Genomic DNA, 18,976 nt, shown 5'->3' with positions numbered 1-18,976 from the left:
CGCGCGAGAAATTAAAAATCGATGAAACGTAGCGAAGATATCGTTGGCATCTATATACTAATATACTTATACTAATATATAAAGCTGAAGAGTTTGTTTGTTTGTTTGTTTGAACGCGCTAATCTCAGGAACTACTGGTTCAAATTGAAAAATATTTTTGTGTTGAATAGACCATTCATCGAGAGAGGTTTTAGGCTATATATCATCACGCTGCGGCCAATAGGAGCGAAGAAAAAGTCATAACTTATATCTTCTAACCACGCAGACGAAGTCGCGGGCAACAGCTAGTTGTATTATATACCTTTACATGTTTTTAACAATAGTGCACCACCTACCTCTGTACATACTGATAATTTTCCTGTCCATCCAAAGGTTGTCTGGAAGATATCGCTTTTAGCGATAAGACCGCCATTGTACCCTAACATTGTATGTATTAAGAATCACTGCTGTAATTCCATGGTGTACAATAAAGAATATTCTAATCTAATCTAATCTATATTTTTTCACTTGCGAACAATAGGTATCGTTAAGCAATTGTCGACAACAACAAAGAAGTATTCATAACGAACTGCAACTAAATTGTCACTCACCAACTTTATAACCGTGTCATGCGTTTCTTAATCACGATCTTAATTTTTTTTGGTATTGGTTGTTATAGTAGCATCAAAAATACATCAACGGCGTAATTTCCAGGGGCGTACAGATAGCGGAGCCACAATATCAGTTATAACCCTAAGAAAACAATATAGTTGAAACTCTTACGTCAAGATAAACGTACAGTCTACAGCCACTATTTAAGACATACATACCTTTATCCAAAAAAAGGTAATATTATTTGCTCAACTTTCCGGCATGGGATTCAAACCCCATCCCTCTGTCCGGCAGATCGATATGGTAATAAAACGTCTGCGAGTGATCGCGTCCCGGCGACCTTGGCCTTCAAAGAATCAATAAGTAGGTAGTACATCTGAAGGTCAATGATGATTTGCCGACAGTTCGCGAAGATATCAGGTAAATATTGAGTAAATTTTGCATTCCTTCCTTTAAATCTAACGAATCAAACAAATGTATATTTCACAACTTTCACACAATGCCATCTTGATCCAAAAAAACCTGTATTACCAAACCAGCCTATAGGTGTCCCACTGCTGAACATAGACCTCTTCCCATATAGGGAAGGTTTGACCATTAATCACCACGTTAGTTCAGTGCAGGTTTCAGTTCTTCAGTCAGGTTTTCAGTTTCCTGTGTCCCAGTTTTTTAGTGTCTTAGAATAATTAGGAAAGTACCCTGAAAACCTTGGTACTTTGAATGCCATCCATAGAACTGCTAGTTAACCACGCATTTTCATATCTTGCATGCTTATATTGATAAATTACAATCAGGCGCAAAACAAATGGTTTTGCTCACAGCAACATTTGTTCACGGCTTGAATCGATCCCACGACGACAGGGCCACTATCCACTATACCAACTTCTTTCTTTTAAAGAAATTAAAAGGAGATCTCAAATTGACCAGTATTTTAAACACTAATAAATAAAATTACTAAAAACATCATAAACAACGCCAAAATACAGTGGTTTCTTAGGTTTAAGCGAATGTTAGACATTAAAATAAAACTACTTTTACGGATTTTATCCCGGTTTAAGACACAGTGAGCTCATACTGCGTAGGTCGGACCACAAATAATTAATTAAAAAATGAAGGTAGAACGAGCAACATCTTCTGTCAAGACGAACGCCATCTCAATCTGCCCGTGACCATGATACCTGCAAAGGTTTCGAAACTTGGGGAACTAAAATCTAAAACGCTATAAAATCCGTAAAAGTAGTTTCATCTCAACGCCAAAATATTTTAATGCAGTGTCTACTATTAACTAAGACTAAATTCATCATAATATAAATAACTAAATTATTATCAAGTATTTAATTAAATTAACTATGCAATATCGACAACACCTGTCACCCAAATATTAATAATTAATAAAACACACCAAGTATTCCTGCGGTCATCGAGTAACAGAGAGGTTGCCATGGCAACGGTTTCCAAAGATTGATTCGCTGAGTACTTGGTAAGTAATTATGAGAATAGAGGGGAAGTAATTATTTTCTAGTAGCAACACTGATTGGAATACATCTCTCTGTGGGCAACGACGCGAACTTAATTACACTTAAACAAAGATCTATTTTTTTATTTCACTTTGTTTTCTCGGTTTGTTGTTGTACCGTTTACTGTTAAATAGAGGTAGTTAGGTTAATGAAAAGATTTTTAGAGTACCATTCATCAATATTGATTATTTTTTTCGGATTTATTTTTTATTGAGTGATCGGCTTTACATGCAACTAAGCATGTTATAATGTTCCAAATAGGCATTTCCACAAAAAAATCCGTTTAATTATTATTCTTTAGTTAAGATACTTATTTCTCCTTTTTTTAAGAACAGCTCACCGCAACACAAGGATAAAATTCCTAACGGCAGGATTCAGTTAACAAAATTAAACTTTTAAAAGTGCAGTTCCAAAATGTGATTAAATGGAGAAGGAATACTACGCGAGGAAATCTAGATTTCAAATAACGGAATCAGAAATCGCTTGCAATGTGCTAGAGTAGTGATCAATGAATGTGCTTTACAGGGGTCATAGGGTGTTATTATTATGGAAAAGAATCCAAGAATCTCCATAAATACTCCAAGGTGTAAGTACCGTTACAAGACTTCCGCACGTACAGTTTACGTAACTAATTACCAGTCTAATTTATAATTGTTCTCTGTTTTGTTTGAAGAGAAACCTAACAGACGCTCAAACTAAACTGTTTAGTTAGATTACCCTCAGAAGGGTTTTCCTTGAGGGAGAACTATGTTTAAGGAAACAAGAGAATTTGTTACTGCTGGGGTATATGGTATTTCATCACAGGCTAAAGAAAAAAACAAATCGGTTAGGTGACAGATCAAATTTATTTGGTATCCAACAAATTTATAACCTTTTCGAAGGTTGCTCATCCCCGATCTTCATTTTTATAATAGATTTGAGAAAATAACAACTGCCAAGCTATCGTCACGTTTCAAAAGATGCAGCCAGTAGAGAGGCTGAGGAATAGGCGAGCTGAGAACGGTGCCTTCTTATTGCGTTCTGTTTTTGGCCTTTAGGTGCGGTATCCTATAAGGACTTGATTAGTTTAATTTGTGGATTAAATAGTTGAGACAAATCAAAGGAATGAATTCGATTTATACCAGAGATATTCAGATATATCCTTATACCACGATAAAACTGAAATACAATGGTTATACTTTCACCATTAGATCTACTCGTCACAATACTGTATTGTCAGTCAACGTGTCAAAAAATGCATACACAATTTCGGCCCAATCGAAAACCGACAGTGGATTTGTATACAACAAAAATACAGAAGAAAGTATAAAAACTTCACAACTGTGCCATTTCATAATCAAACCATGTCATAACAACATCCCTTGTAGCATAATAACATAATTACACTTTCCAAAAATATGCAAGCATTCTGAAAACAGCTTCAAATTATAATATTCCTAGAATAATTACGAGGATCATAATAAAACCGAATATATATTACATTTTAGGGATCCAACCAAACGTAGTTTGCATGAAAATGAATATGTACGCCAGAACTCCGTAGCAGCCGCGGCATAGAGGGCGCCACCGCGGCAAAACTAAATTAAATAGTTTGAAGTTGTATTTGAGAGAGATATGCGTTGATTTGTGAAGTATTTGGACCCGGAAACTGGTCTGTGGGGTGTGAGGAACTATTGATGGTACTTCCATAGATGGTTTTTGGAATTGATTTAGTTCTGAACCACAAAACTAAAAGGAGGTTCCTAAAGTTGTAGATTTCGTTTTACCCCTGCCCGAAGCGTGTCTCACTTTAAAGCGGTTTGTGAATTTATACATATAGTAAGAAATACGTGTGATATTTTTTAGGAAATTTTCCATGTGACAGGTTATCTTTTCATTTATATAAATACTGAAGGTAATTGTAGTTTTCTTGTGTAAGATCTCGAAATGTTTTTCGAAGGGAAGCAACTTTGTATTTTCAGTAAATATAAACACCAACCTAAAAAGGTAAGAAAACATTTTCATGTTTTACCCACAGGTCACGCCCGTGTTTGGCACCCAGTACAACAACCTTTCCCCCAATTTGATAACAAAATAACACATTAATTACAGAACCACCAGTTACCACCTTCACACAAAGCTATGGAGCCGCCCGTACTCAGAGCAATTCAATTTTATTCCGCACAAATAACGCCTTTGTTCTGTGACGTCACTGGCCCCTTTCCTTCCCTTTCCTCTACCCCCCCCCCCCTATGGTAAGCTGAATGTGTTTTATTAATGGCTTCACGCTAAATATTATTAGAATACGCCCCGTGGCCCGCGGCTAAAGGATTCTAAATTCATTTCTCTGTGATTAATTGAAATTGAAATAAATGAATTAGAGATATAGACTTTGACTTTCTCTTCGGCTCTATTAAAACAACTTTTATAATTTGGTTATGTTAATGTGACATGTACACTTACCGTCACTACAGGTAATATTTATTTAAAAAAAATGGAACCGAACTCCATGAAATTGTTGAAGGACGAAATGGAAATGGAAACTCCATGAAAAAGGAATTAACAAAGGTTCATCCAGTCCGAGGTACTGTGGTTAAAAACATAAAACCAGTGAATTGACAACCTCCTACTCTTTGCAGATGGTTGAAGATATAACTAATTGTTTTTATATTTAACTGCAAGTTCTAGCTTTATGAATGAGTAGCTCAAATACAAGTCATATTTGTTTAACATGCATTTAACCTCAGCTCAGCGCAGACTATAACTGTTTCTCCGAACTAGCTCGGAAAATATCTGAATGTAGGAGTTGAGCTAAATTGTAAAGATCACCCTGTCGTGGGTTCGATCCCCGACATAGGACATGACGTCCCCAAAGGACAAGAATTTGTATAATCCAAAATTGCTTCCTCTGAATCTGGGTGTCTTAGTGTGTGTGTGACTTGAGTGTCTTGAAAGCCTCTGCGAAACAAAGATTAAATGCGGGAGTAATTTGGAAAAAAAAGAGTTTTTCTTGAGACGAACTGAATACATCCAAAAGTATCAAATCGCAGTTCCCACCACATTTCACCGGGAATGTTGGAAAATAAATGATATCACATACACATCTAATAACTTTAGGGATCGAGGAACAATATCCGCATTCAAATAAGAGGCTTCAAGTCTTCAACTTACGTGATTTGTTCGAGTTAAACCGACCGGAGCCTCCCCCCCCCCTTACATAGTACCCCGCGGGGTAATCTCGTAAGTAGTAGCGGAGCCCGCGGCTCCGCCTGCCTTCATAGCTAAAGTTTTATCAAATTAATACGCTTTGGGTTAACTTCCTAGAAACTGTTTGTATTATTAACGTTGGTTTACTTTCGTAACTTATATTTGATTAAGTTAACACGAAGCTTACTGTACTATTTTCTAGAAGATACTTGTTAGTAGCTAAGTTTATTCAGTTGCTTTCCCCGTTTTCGTAAGGTACAGTGGCGGCCTTACGGGGTTGCGAACGAGGCAATCGCCTGGGGCCTCGCTCTTGCAGGGGCTTCGCGACCCTAAAATTTCTTAAACTATAGTTTATTGAAAATAACGTTAATTAAGTAATTCATAACTAAGACTGTCTAAAAAAGAAGCTCGATTGATTCGCCCAGAGCCCCGTAAGGCCGCCGCTGATAATGCGTTTGAGGTTTATGAACGTTTAAACCGTAGTTTTTAGCAGTCTCTTAATATTTGTGGTGTGGCGTTACTTCGTGATAATTTTGAAAACAAAATCTGATGTTCCGGACTCCCTACCATGGTTTCCTTCACCATTTTCAGCAAGCAGTTAATACTTTGTAATAAAAAGCTTTAGTGCGACCTGGTATTCGAACCCACGACCATTGAGCTGCTGTCTTATCACTAAGTTATCACAAGTTGATAAAACTTTTACAATAAAAAAAAAACTTCACGCAGTCAATAAAAAATCCACTCTGGACTTCAAAACTATCCGAAAGTAATTAAACACGCTGTATTTATTGGTTCACATCAACATAAAATGGCGGGAGACTTTAATCAAACCGTTCTATAGCGGCCATATTGGACGCCATCTTGCGATCGGATGGCAGTCGCGTCACGTGACTTATGGCGGGTACAAGAGTAATAGTGTGTCCTACCCTCGTTTCACCTTTTAGGGTAAAGGTATTGAGAAAAAGATAAATTTAAAAAAGGTGAATTTACTAACGTGTAGTTTATTGTTCTCACAGACATGTTTGTATTGAGAAGTACAAAATTGACTGCCACGTTTCTGGAAGGTTTGTCTTTTGTTCTGATATTAAAAGAGACAAGATATCTGGCTAGCTGCAGATCAAGCTCTCGACACTGACGGTTAAGTACAAATATTCTGATGAAATTTAGATCAAAACTTGTCAAATACCAATTTATGGCATAATCAAACATTCCTTAATATTGATGACTAGCTGTTGCCCGCGACTTCGTTCCCGTGGGTAGAAGATATAAGTTATGATTTATACCTGCCCTGTTTTTTCACATTTTCCATTGTATCTTCGCTCCTATTAGTCGCAGCGTGATGGTTTACCTATAGCCTAAACCCTTCCTCGACGAATGGTCTATTCAACACAAAAAGAATTTTTCAATTTGGACCATTAGTTTCTGAGATTAGCGCGTTCAAACAAACAAACTCTTCAGCTTTATATATTAGTATAGATTATTTTCATAACTTATTGTTAAAACGGCAACAGAAATCAACAGTAAAACTCTAAATATTATACATTTACTGCTAATGCTTGGTAAACTGGAGTATTACAAGAACATTGTTTTGACTGAACACATTTGATATAACATCAGTCGGGAGCCCTTGATCCCTCTTGGTAGACAATGGCGTGACAAATGACTGTCCCCCCCCCCCTCCGCGCCGTGACGAGGACTACGTCCTAACTGACACACAGACTTAGTCAGTTACATGGCTTTGTGGGCTAAAGGTATTTGTATTAGAATTATGTACTAATAGCTGTTACCCGCGGCTTTGCCCGCCTGGATGTTTGCTAATTAAGAAGAGGCAACAAATACACACACACACACACCACACTTATTTTTACGTATTTATAATATTGGTGTTGATTGCAGTTGCGATGTAGGAGGGTATAATTGAAAGTAAAAGTTTATATGTTATGTTTTTCCCGCCTTTTAGCTAGCAGTGCCTTCTAGTTACTTCTAGGCTACCTCCTTTTGAAATGGAAATATAAATTTCCTGGACCAATATCTAGTATTTGAACGGGTAACAAATTTGTTCAAAATTTTAATTTACGTGCTCAAATGTTGTAGATATCTAATTAATAATATTTATATTTATAATATCCGGAACAAAACATTGCATCGCAAAGGGTTTTCCATCAGGACAGGGATCGCTAGCGCTAGTTTCATTATATCTCCCGCAAAAGACAAGCAAATTAAGTTAAGTGTGAGTGCAGCCTCCACGTGCACATATCAGAGCTGCCGCTGAAGCGCACCACTTAGTTTTTAAACTTATTTGTTTCTGTGGCAAGCGCCTGTGTGCGAGGCGGTTCTTGTATGCCAGTATTTATTGAAGATTTTTTTCACAGCTGTCATACAACGCCATCTAGTTTCAAACAAGGCGAAGCTTATATTAACTGATAAACATACTTATATGTATACTTCTAAAACACATAGGTACAACCAGACACAAAACAAATGATCATGCTCATCAAACGACATTTGTCCTGGATGGAAATCGACCCATTATTATTATTTCAGTTTTCAGGTCTAGAGTAATCTTTAAGTATGAGTGTTTTAAAATATCATAAAAAATGGGTTCAATAAATACATCCGGGTATAACGATATATTTTTGGATGAACTGAAAAAGAGTCATGACGTAATAGCATGCAAGTTACGGCAAATGACGGGCAGTGCGGATATAGTATTGAGCGTGATCGATCATTGACGCATCGCCATCGATCCACGTCAGGAATACGAAAGCAATACTTTGTCTCTCATTCATTATGCTCTTAAAATAAGCTCTGAAACTATTTTGGTATACATAGGTATCGGTATAAGCTTATCAGTTTGGAGTTTTAGTGCCCAAAAGGGGAGTCAACCGAAAAGTAACAAGAATGTGTCCAAAAAAGGGACATTAAAAGCACGCGTTTAATACTGCAAACAAAGCTGTTAAGTATCAATTTATGGATCTACCTCCACAGGTTTTCGGCTGTTTTTTAATTAGTTTGTATGTAATCCCATACCTAGGCAAACACCCCCCCCCCCCCCTTCTCGTCGAAAACTCATTGCCGTTTGCAAATTCCATCCCGTATATCTCACAAGATCATCACGCCATATTTCAAATCATAAATGCAAAAACTTAACCAAAGTCCTTCATAAGTCCGTGGCATTAATCCGATGCAATCAAAGTGATTCAAAAGCTTTATTAATTAATTGGAATGCGTTCTTTCCTGCGGCTGTCGGCTGACTGTGGTCCTACTTAATCCCGACAAAAAGAGGAACGGAATAATTAGCAATACACCCCCCCCCCTACCTCACACCCCCGCCGTCGCCTGCTCTGCTCAGCAGCTTTATCTCAACCAGATGTCGATGGATTACATTAAGGATGTCACAAACAACTGAATTACTGATGCACATTTAACGTATTTAAATGATGCTTGTAATAGTGAGCTCTAAACTCTAAAGGATGGCTAAAATTGGAAGGCATTTAATCATATAATGGTGATCACTTACGCGCTGAACTGAATGAGTGAAATACGCATTAGGAAGCAGTGTATGTAGAGGAAAGTTGACGAGTGTTCTAATATGACTCCGCAGTATGTGGCAGAATATGTTGAACCAACTCATGTTCTTGCAAATAAATGTTTATTATTATACAAAGTATTTCCGCATCAACCAAAATGTGGGCGCCTCATCATAACCACGACCAGTTCGGGTAATACGTCAGAGAGGACACACTAATGCGAAGTGACGTCGAATTCTCACACTTCAGTAAATCTTAGATCAGTTTTTGGACAACCTATATATATAATATATAATAAATAGTGGAATCTTCTTAAAATGCTGAATACTTGTCTTTTGAACAGCACATTTGCTCCAGTTATTTAAATCCTTTTCAATGTTCAATAAATGATATTAACAATTATTTAAGAAGCTTAAAAGAGAGAAAACAGCATCGGCATTTTGAATCAATATTGAAATTCGAGCCAGCGGCAATATTTTCAGTATTTTTCATTAACGTTTCCGTGTGTGTCACCGGCAGCGTCGCGTGTACATCTCATGAATATTAAAGTGTCTGCAGTTCTTCCGGAAATGGTCGGTAATGGTCGACCACGTACGTATTCATACCATAGGTGACCTGATTGCAATCTCCCTGGTTACGTTGAGAAAACTTGTAGTTTACGAAAGAGTTTTATTGTATTGGACCAGGTTATTTAACGAAGACTAAATATTCGTATCTACCTATCTATTAGACTTTTCTGCAGAACACAGTTAACTCTTGAACAGTGCAACATTTTTTGCATTGGAATCAACGTATTCGAAACTCAATTGTGTTTTTAGTTGAGCTCCTATTATCTTTCAGCTCTAGCATCAGACTATAGACCAGGGTTTAAGTATAGACCCTTGAAAAAAAATTAAAAAAATGGAAAAAAAAATAGTAGGATTAAACCCTTTAGAAAAGGGTAACAAAGGAAAAATAATTTACGCGCGATCTGAGTTCGGGAAGGGGGTGGGGGTGACGTTTGAGGCGTAAAAAACGGGTTTCCTCGATTTCCGGCAAAACTAAAAGTCGTATCGAAAGAAGTCAAATGGCAAAGTTGTAGGTAATAAAAGATCTAAAACTTTTGTATTTACTTTTTTCCCATAACCTCAAAATTTATGTGAAAAATCCAAAAAAATACAAGTTTTTGGTTTTTTATTCCCGACCTCAGATCGCCCGTAAATTATTTTTCCTTTCATATTTATAATATTCCCCTCCTTTTCTAATGGGTTTCATCCTACTATTATTTTTTTTGGTTTTAAAAATTATCGACCCTGGTCTACTAGCTATATGTCATGTCAAAATATTGCATTGTCAATATACATACGCTGTCAACATTTGAGTTCAACTGAAAAACGGGAAGGAGATCTAATTCAACTTGCAGGATTTAATCACAGACCAATAGATAAATAGACAGAGGGCTAAATAAAACTGTAAAGCAGAAACAATTAAACAAATGTCATTCGGCATCTAAGAAGCACGTTAATAATATTATTAGTACAGCAAAAGTCTTGTATAAAAGTCAAAGAGTCACCCAGACAGACTTACACTAAGATTTCAATCAACATTAATAGCACCTTTTAAACAAAGAATTAACTAAGAATCATACTTAGAGAAGATTACTCCATTCTAACACAAAGTTGATGGAAAGAATACATTTCAATTTGAACTTGTAGAGAAACTTGGGTGGATGGAAAGAGAAACAACCCTAGTAAAGTGTTTGAGAGCGATTTATTCTGAACTATCGCAACTGAATACTGTATCCCTTAAGCCGAGAGCCGAAGGCCGAAAGCTGAACTACGTAGCATATAATTTAATTAAATCATTGGAGTTATACGAAGGAGTTATAGTCGAGATTAGCTTCGTAATGTCTTGGCCAAGTTTTTGTAGTGTTGTGATGTTGTCATGGTAACGGTGTATCGTCCCCTTTTTGGTACAAAAATGACTGTTCTATATTACAAGGTGATAACACAGGTAAGATTAATACTCATTAGTTTAGTGATTTTGTTAGTTAGTAGTTATTGTGATGTGTTCATTTGATGTTGTGGCGAGAATCTCATTGTTCTGAAATTGGCAATATTTAAGGTCTAGCCAACAATTTTGTTAGAGAGTAGAACATACAGATCTTACTCGTCGTACAAACATTTGTTTTGTGTGGTAATCAAATCCACTACCTCCGTTATGGTAATTTTTTTGTAACCACATTTAATTTACTTAATAACGGAGTACTCGCGCATAATCGGGTATACGTTAAGATAATCCAGTTTTGTAAGTATTTCCTCTTTATTACTCATGTACTATCGATTACCAAGAGGACTTCTCCACAATTATTGGCTATGTAACTCTAAACAAAACATATTTGAACAGCGAATCACGTTTCAGAACAGTTTAAGTGTTGTCAAATCCAGCAGCTCCCCAGTTTAAACTTACATTGTTTACCAGGCTCTGCGACACCGCAGCTCCAGACTTGACGCCAGTCAAACTCGCCACGAGTTAAACTTCCACTATGTTTAACTAACTGTGAGATTGACGCGACACACGAACACTTGCCGGATCCTAACTATTAGCAAGCTTTATTAGTTTAACTACATCTACGCAGTAGCTACGAACTTGTTTATGAAGCTGTAACAAAACATTGTTAGTTGAATATCTATTAAAATCTTCACAGTTATTCCTTGATTGAAATTCTGAATCTTGAAACGCTAACTTTGTCTACAGCCCTTCCTTGTAGCATATTGGCATCTGTTCATCCAAAGACCATTGTACCGTTACACTGTCATCATCGGCCTAGCCTTTTCCCAACTATGTTGGGGTCGGCTTCCAGTCTAACCGGATTCAGCTGAGTACCAGCGTTTAACAAGGAGTGACTGCCTATCTGACCTCCTCAACCCAATTAGTTACCTGGGTAACACGATACTCCTTGGTTAGACTGTTTGACAGACGTTTCAAGATTCTGACTACCTGTAACGACTGTCAAAGATGTAGGAATAACAACTGGGACCCCCAATTTAAGGTGCCTTCCGAAACACGTACCATTACACTGTATGCTGTTAATTTCACTGATTTTATTCTATGGTGTACAATAAAGAATGTATTTATTCATTGTCATTTCTATAAGCGATGTAATAATGATACCAGTATCTTAATGTCTTAGTGCTGGGCATAGTCCAGTTTACCTATTAAGTAGTTTTGCGCATTAATCACTACGCCAGCTCCGTACAGGTTCGCGATTTAAGAAACCAATATTAGGAATCCACTTTCTTCATGTGCGGTGTGTATGAATGGCATGCAAATTTAGGTTTAGTCAGAATGAGTCTGGCACTACCTTCTCTCTCGCCTTAAGGGTGGTGTCCACGTGGATAAACAAAATAAGGTTCATCGATGTTTTCCTTTACCATTGCTCAGAATAATTACGTCCTGTCATGCCCTTACGGTCAGACTGCACGGATAACCGATCATCGTCACGCTAAACCTACTTTGCGCGACGTGTCGCGGTTTCGATTAACGCGTAGGACAAGCGTTTGTGTGATCCAAGAATGCTAGTTCCGTCTTTGTGCATGTGAATTGTATGTTTGTGAAAGCCCCGCGATACAAGGATGAAATTCCTCAATGCGGTGCGGGTTCATGTTAACGTAAAAGACTTTCGAACTGTCACTGTTCCTCGGGAAGCCGTATTTGTAGAGTAGTATTTCCTCGTATTGTATACTAGCTGTTGCCCGCGACTTTGTCTGCGTGATTTTCAAGATGTGAAAAACTATGAAGTTTAATAATAACGATCATCGCAAAAATGTAATGCAATATGGAAAATGAAACACGTCTTTTTTACATTTTAAGCTTGATTTTTTATTTATAAATTATAAGGAGTCTTGAGCGGCCCAAAGACTATCAAATGTTTGAATCAAACAGATTTCATCGTTTACGATACTATCCTGGTGTCAAATATTTCACAGCTGTTTTAATGACTTTTTCTTATTTAATCCCAAAAAGAGGGGTTTAAAACTTTGACATATCTGCCTGCCTGTCTGTCTGTGACATCATAGCTTCCGAACGAATTGAACTATTTTAATTTAAACGTGAATTATGTGCGAGTGTTCGTTTAAACATGTTTAACAAATCGAGCCGTTTAAAAATGGGAGGGGGGGGGGTGCAAGTAGGAAAAAATAACAGACAAAATTGTTTTACTTTCGAGGGTTTTCCATTTTCCAATTTGGTGGGTTATGATTTTCGAGCACGTCTGTTCTTGGGCCCGCCTACACCTGAAATTGCTAGACGGATTATGACAGTGATTATGAGCTATCATAAAATTATTATTGTACTGTAACCAAAGAGGTAAACCAGAACCATGTTACTGAGGCCCCGGTGTCCGTTCGTCTGTCTGTCACCTGGCTGTTTCTCAGGAACAATGATAGCCAGACAGTTGTTATTTTCACACACGATGTTTTCTGACGATATAAAGAACGTTTGTGGACGGAGCTGGTGAAGTGAGAGTCGGTCTCGGTAAATGCGGATTTTACATAGTGTCATAAGATAAAAGAATTTGCAAAATTGCGCCCAAATAAACGGTTTCCTGAAACACGTTATGTTTGATTGTCCTCTTAATATTAAAACTGATCTTCCTCACAAACATTTGGAATATTTCCAAAATAAAAAAGTTGGTAAACGTGTTATCTTGGCCCCCTGGTGTTTTGATCATGATTTGTCTTTAAATTGGTGATAAATAAATCGCGTGATTATAAAAAAAATATCAGACACCCCTCTTTTTTAAATTGACTATGACAAAAATCTAAAGTATAGGATATCTGTAATTTGTGATGTTACGACAAAGCAAAATATGAACATAAAAGTAACTTCATGCGCATGAGTTTTATTTACTGTACCAATTTACAAAGAAAAATTACGTATTTTATTCGTTAACCTGACGATCATTGAAGTAAAATACCGTCATACCTACTGCATAAATGGAACTTAAATAAAGACTACATGAGGTGGGTTATGAGGTTACGCTGTCGATACCGACAGCCAAAATGAATTTTCCAGTCATTGTATGACGGATGTAAGTGCTGATAGCTCTAAACGCTATTATCAGCCTTATTGGGGAAATTTCCAAAAATATGTTCCTAATCCTCGTCAGCTTAGCTTTGGGATCTCCATTCAGTCTCGTTCCTTCCCCTGTTTTTACAAGGCTGCGAAAGAAGAAAATTTTAAATAAGTAGAGATTACAATAAATTTCTCTGTTTCTCTAATGGCGGATGTAGACCGATCAAATCGTTAAAATATTGAAAACTCAAAAACTGTCTAGCGTACGTTCTTATTCATTAATAGCTTTGGTCTTATAGATCTTTCACATTGCATACCTATTATGCACTTTTTATGCAAGTTCTGGGGTTTTTTATCCGAAATACTTTTGTAACCTATGTAATGTTGCAAATTTAAAAAAACATTATTTCATTGTTTGAAAGGCTTTTTTTGTTTGAAAGTTTATATTTTTGTTGCTAGTTGTTACAGATGAACCAAGGTAATAATTAACTGTCGTTCAGTAATTTATTGTTAGGTATGCATAATTATAGATGAGATCAATGTGAACTACATGCAACTTTGGGTTGAGTGTCACTACGAATGTTTTGATCTTGGAGTAGCATCGCCAACATTACCGAGCTAAAAACATACCTATCGTAAATAAATACAAAATCATATTTCACATTTGAACTTGAGTAATTTTAAAATAATTTAAGTTCCTTTCTTTCAAGAATGTACTGATTACGGTAACAATTGCATAAAAAACGTATTATATGTTTATGTTTCTTTTATTTTACTTGTGAAATAGTCGCGGTAGGCCTATATCAGACTTGAAAGAGAATAAAATGACTAATTTTGTGAAAATGATTTAGTTTCGAAAAATCCTATTATTGCTCTGCCAAAAGTCTTAAGATAAATAGCGTGATGTTTTTTTTTTGTAAATTGATGACCGTGCTGCCTACTACACAATGGGGTGAAAATACACCTCATAATTGTATTACACGATGTTACGGGTGAGTCCAAAAATTTAAAACTTTACTGCTCATGCCCCCTGCATAGTAGCGTTATGGTTTTTGTATATTTGTTGTATCATGTGTACGATAAGGTTCATGCAAAATTTGAACGAAATATATTCAGTAGTTTATGAAATAATTTGATATTTGTTTATAGATATAAAAGGCTCCTGCTCTCCCCCTGTAACGAAAAGCGAGATAATAAGTAAAAAGTATGTTGACCGGACCTCTTGTTGATATTCTCTGAAAATTTGAATCAAATCTATCCAGTACTTTCCGAGATCTTTCCGGACATACATACAGACAAACAGACAAACAGACAAACAGACAAAAATTCTAAAAATCATATTTTCGGCATCGGAATCGTTCATAGACCACCCTGCAATTATTCTTTTTTTTAAATATTCAATGTACAGTTTTCACTTTTCTACAATTTTATTATATGTATAGATTCAATGTACTTGTGCGTCAAAATACCTTTATATAAAAAGAGAAAGATCGGAAGCGAACAGGCATCTCATACCCTCAAGTGTACCAAATTGCCGCGGACCTCAGCATTGAGGCGAGCAAACCGGACGTCTACTTGACCACTTCTAACGACCATTGTTACTGTATTGTAAAATACTTCTTATTGTATTTGTTTCTTTTTTTATACATATACAAATATTCTGGAATAATGGAAATTGTTTGGAGAATCATTTACCGGATGTACGACTGTTTGATTATTATTCGTTTACTTTTGGTTTTAGGTGTTAATTACTATTTTATCTTTACAACTAAGTATAAACAGAAAAGTTGAACAGTAACGAGTTTACTTATTTCGCAAGAAATCTCCATCAGCTCTAGTCCCTCTCTAGATGTCAAAGATGGGCCGCCGCTTCCTAGCTCTTGCTACCAAAAATAATTCTGTATGTGTATTTAATAAAATCACTTTAACTAAACTCCATGAAAATTTTATTAAAATAATGTACGCGTCAAGATCGCCCGACTAATCTTGGACCTAACAGGATTGGGAGTCTTTAACCAGAAGCTGACGCTGAAGTATATGTCGTTTGATTAAACAATTATCTCATTTAACTACGAATCATCCTCACGAAACTTATCTATCATTAAGAAATAAAAGTATCAATAAATATAGAAGTGTTACAAGTCCTTTGTCAAATCTTCGTATTTCTCGCCTGTCTGCCCGCGTCTCACACGGAGGCGACACCTCGCGACACACATTTATTCGATCACGGCAATAGTCGCTCTTCGACAAATTACTGCCGAAAAGGTTTGAATTTCAGGATATATTCAATTTCTTTATAAAAGAGATCGTAAAAGGTTACGAAGGAGTATGGAAAGCAACAAAAAATTGTATAGCATTTGGAACTAGTTTCTAATTTTATTTGTGTCTATACATTTACATATATTGGTTTAACTTGAATAAGGGACTCCTACAGAGAAATATCTTGACTGGTGTTGTAAATTGTTATTTCAAAAATGGTATAGGGCGCAGACAGTTTTCAACCTGGATTAACACATAAGATAGTTTTTAACTCTATTTTATGTTCCCAAAGGATCATTTTATCATTTTATCTTTTTTCAGGCGGAACCACTGGTAACAACTGGTAATAAATAAGTATAAAAATGACAACAACTATTTAATTGTAAAGTCTTTTTTTCTAATACAGGAAAACAGTACCTAATCGAAGTTAGATTTTTGCACAAAGTTTTTAGAGAATTTCTATATATTTAAAAATTACCTCTAAAGATAAAATTTACCTAAAAAGAAACGTCAATGTTCGTTGAAGCAATAAAACTTTAGAACCGTGTATTGTGAATAGTATTTGCACTAAAACGGAATCCTTCAAAGAATTTGATTGAGTTTGGATGGCATGATACAGTTCTCATATAATGCCGGGTTTATGACGCCATATACCTACATACACAGTGGCTGATAGGCAAACGTTCGCGTATACTAAGTTATATTAGTCAGATACATACAAGCAATAGCAGTCAGTAGCTTTGTAATTTGAATCTTTTCTTCAGTGTATTTTTGAATGCTTTTCTTAACTACAGATCTTGGTTTGTGTCATTTACCATTTTTTTGTAAATACGCGTATGGGTGGCATTCGCCATGATTTAGAAACACAAATCAGGAATAATACTTGTAACAAAGTACGAGAGACCGGTTAATTACGTCTAATAAGGTATTGACAGAAAGGGCCGATGATGATGATTGGACAATTGAATGGTTTGCAGTGATATAAAATCTCGTGTAACGTCACTTATCAGTCAGTTTTTCTCTAGCAAGGGATGTCTTTAAATTACCGGCTATTCACAAAAACAATTTAGAGAAAACCACAATAAAGATACGACAAGATACAAATAAACAATTACCGTTTATTTAGACGCGGGCAGTAACAGTTCATGAAGTGAGCGGTCCTGGCAACATCTGTTCATACAATTGTGAAGACAATGAGACTATTAGACTGAATGGGAATAGCGTGCTTAAGCTCACTCACTCGCCTGTACAGACAGTAACACAAACAGCGCTTGTTTACATAATTTATTCATATTTATCTCTTTGAGAAAGCTTTTTAGTCATTGACAATTCTTTAAAGAATTTACAAATAATTGTATATTGAAATAAGCGATTGTTCGGAAGACTTTATTTGTTGTTTGTTGTTCTAGAGTGATTTATAACGACTGCAGCCATTATAAACCGTCTGAAGATTGCATCTCAGTCTCGCTTCGAGATTCAGCGAAAGCTTTTGCTGGCAGTTAATAAAGTCACTGTAATCGAATCTGGTAAGTTTTGCCGAGATGAAGAAGATAAGTTAATGAAGATCGTTGTCTTAACGAAGTCGAGGGTAGTTTAGCTAAACGATCAATTAAAGTTTTGCATTCTATTCTAATTAGTGATAAGGAAGTTAGACAAAGCATGTATTAACATCACAATAGTAAAACGGCTCGGTAATCATATACGGTAGTGGCCCAGTATTTCACACGAATGGTACGATCTAATCAAATAGCATTAGGAAAATTAAATTGTATTATTATTGCCTTTGTTCGAAAATAAACTGTAGCCATGGTGCCGCCGCCACGCATGACAACACCATGAATATTAAATTCAAAACGTCCTTTTGTTACGCAAATCACATGCAAATAGCCATGGGCAAGCCGCTTGCTTCAGCACGTCACCGGCAGAGGGTAAGCCCACCATGCCGCACAGCCTCACACGTGGAGACACCAAAAAATGGAAATTTATTTTTATTTCCAAAACCGGGTCACTGGCTATCGTTAAAACGTTACGCCGCGGTCCAGTGATATTATAATATTAAACAAACAGTACTCACCGTACAAAGCACTCCCGAGCTCTATCCTTACTTGTGCACAAAGGTTTTGTTAAATTTAATTGAAACAATTCACCATAACACACGCGACGCGTCTTTCACTATTTATAAACAGGCGCGACGACCGTGCGCGCCGGCGGGTGCCGTACGACTGATGACACGGCAGTGTTTACGCCGCGGCGCGCATGCGAACTACCCTCATCGGCCGACAATTGTTCAAGTGCGAGTGATGTTGGACTATAGTTCTTATGGCTTTGTGTTAAGGTCTAGGCTTGTTGTGTGGTGACAAGTGTTGTAGTGTGGCTGCGTTGAGTGTCCCTTGTATCTCGTTCACTTTTTTCCGCTGTTCGTTTTGAGTGTGCGTTATTGTGGGAGCTCGTCCTGCGGCCGGAGTCTGACTCATCACTCATAAGTTGAGTCATTATTTCCCTCGCGGGTTGTTCGTTATCTCTGCATCGAGTTACAGATTTAAAGGACGTCGGCCTCCTGGGTAGACTTGCGTATCGTATTACGAGTCATAACTTGTAAACGAAATCGTTTATCGTTGTAGTAGATACATGATACGAAATTGTGAATAAGAAGTATTAGGTGCAAATTCTATTCTCTCTCTCTCTTTTTATATCGAGACATGGAAAGTTTCATCGAAAATGAGAAAATAATATTAAACAAACTGTTTTACTTCTAAAAAGTAAAATCAAAACAGTCGCCTAAACAAGGAAATGATGCGAAAGTTACAATCACGAACCATCGGCCTGAAAATTGTGAAA

The 18,976-nt window shown here is 36.7% G+C and overlaps 1 protein-coding gene across 1 annotated transcript in view; it reads right to left on the bottom strand.

Annotated features, from left to right (window-relative positions):
* LOC113494407 overlaps positions 1–18,748 on the bottom strand; it is a 187,635-nt gene extending 168,887 nt beyond the window's left edge. Inside the window, exon 1 of the mRNA XM_026872726.1 lies at positions 18,213–18,748. The gene's annotated coding sequence lies outside the window, so the exon portion shown is untranslated. The remainder of the gene's footprint in view (positions 1–18,212) is intronic.
* Positions 18,749–18,976: the final 228 nt, after the last annotated feature.

The sequence above is a fragment of the Trichoplusia ni genome, chromosome 5, assembly GCF_003590095.1.
Source record: "Trichoplusia ni isolate ovarian cell line Hi5 chromosome 5, tn1, whole genome shotgun sequence".
In the NCBI taxonomy this organism is placed as follows: Eukaryota; Metazoa; Arthropoda; class Insecta; order Lepidoptera; family Noctuidae; genus Trichoplusia; species Trichoplusia ni.
This window is presented reverse-complemented; position numbering and strand designations above follow the sequence as displayed.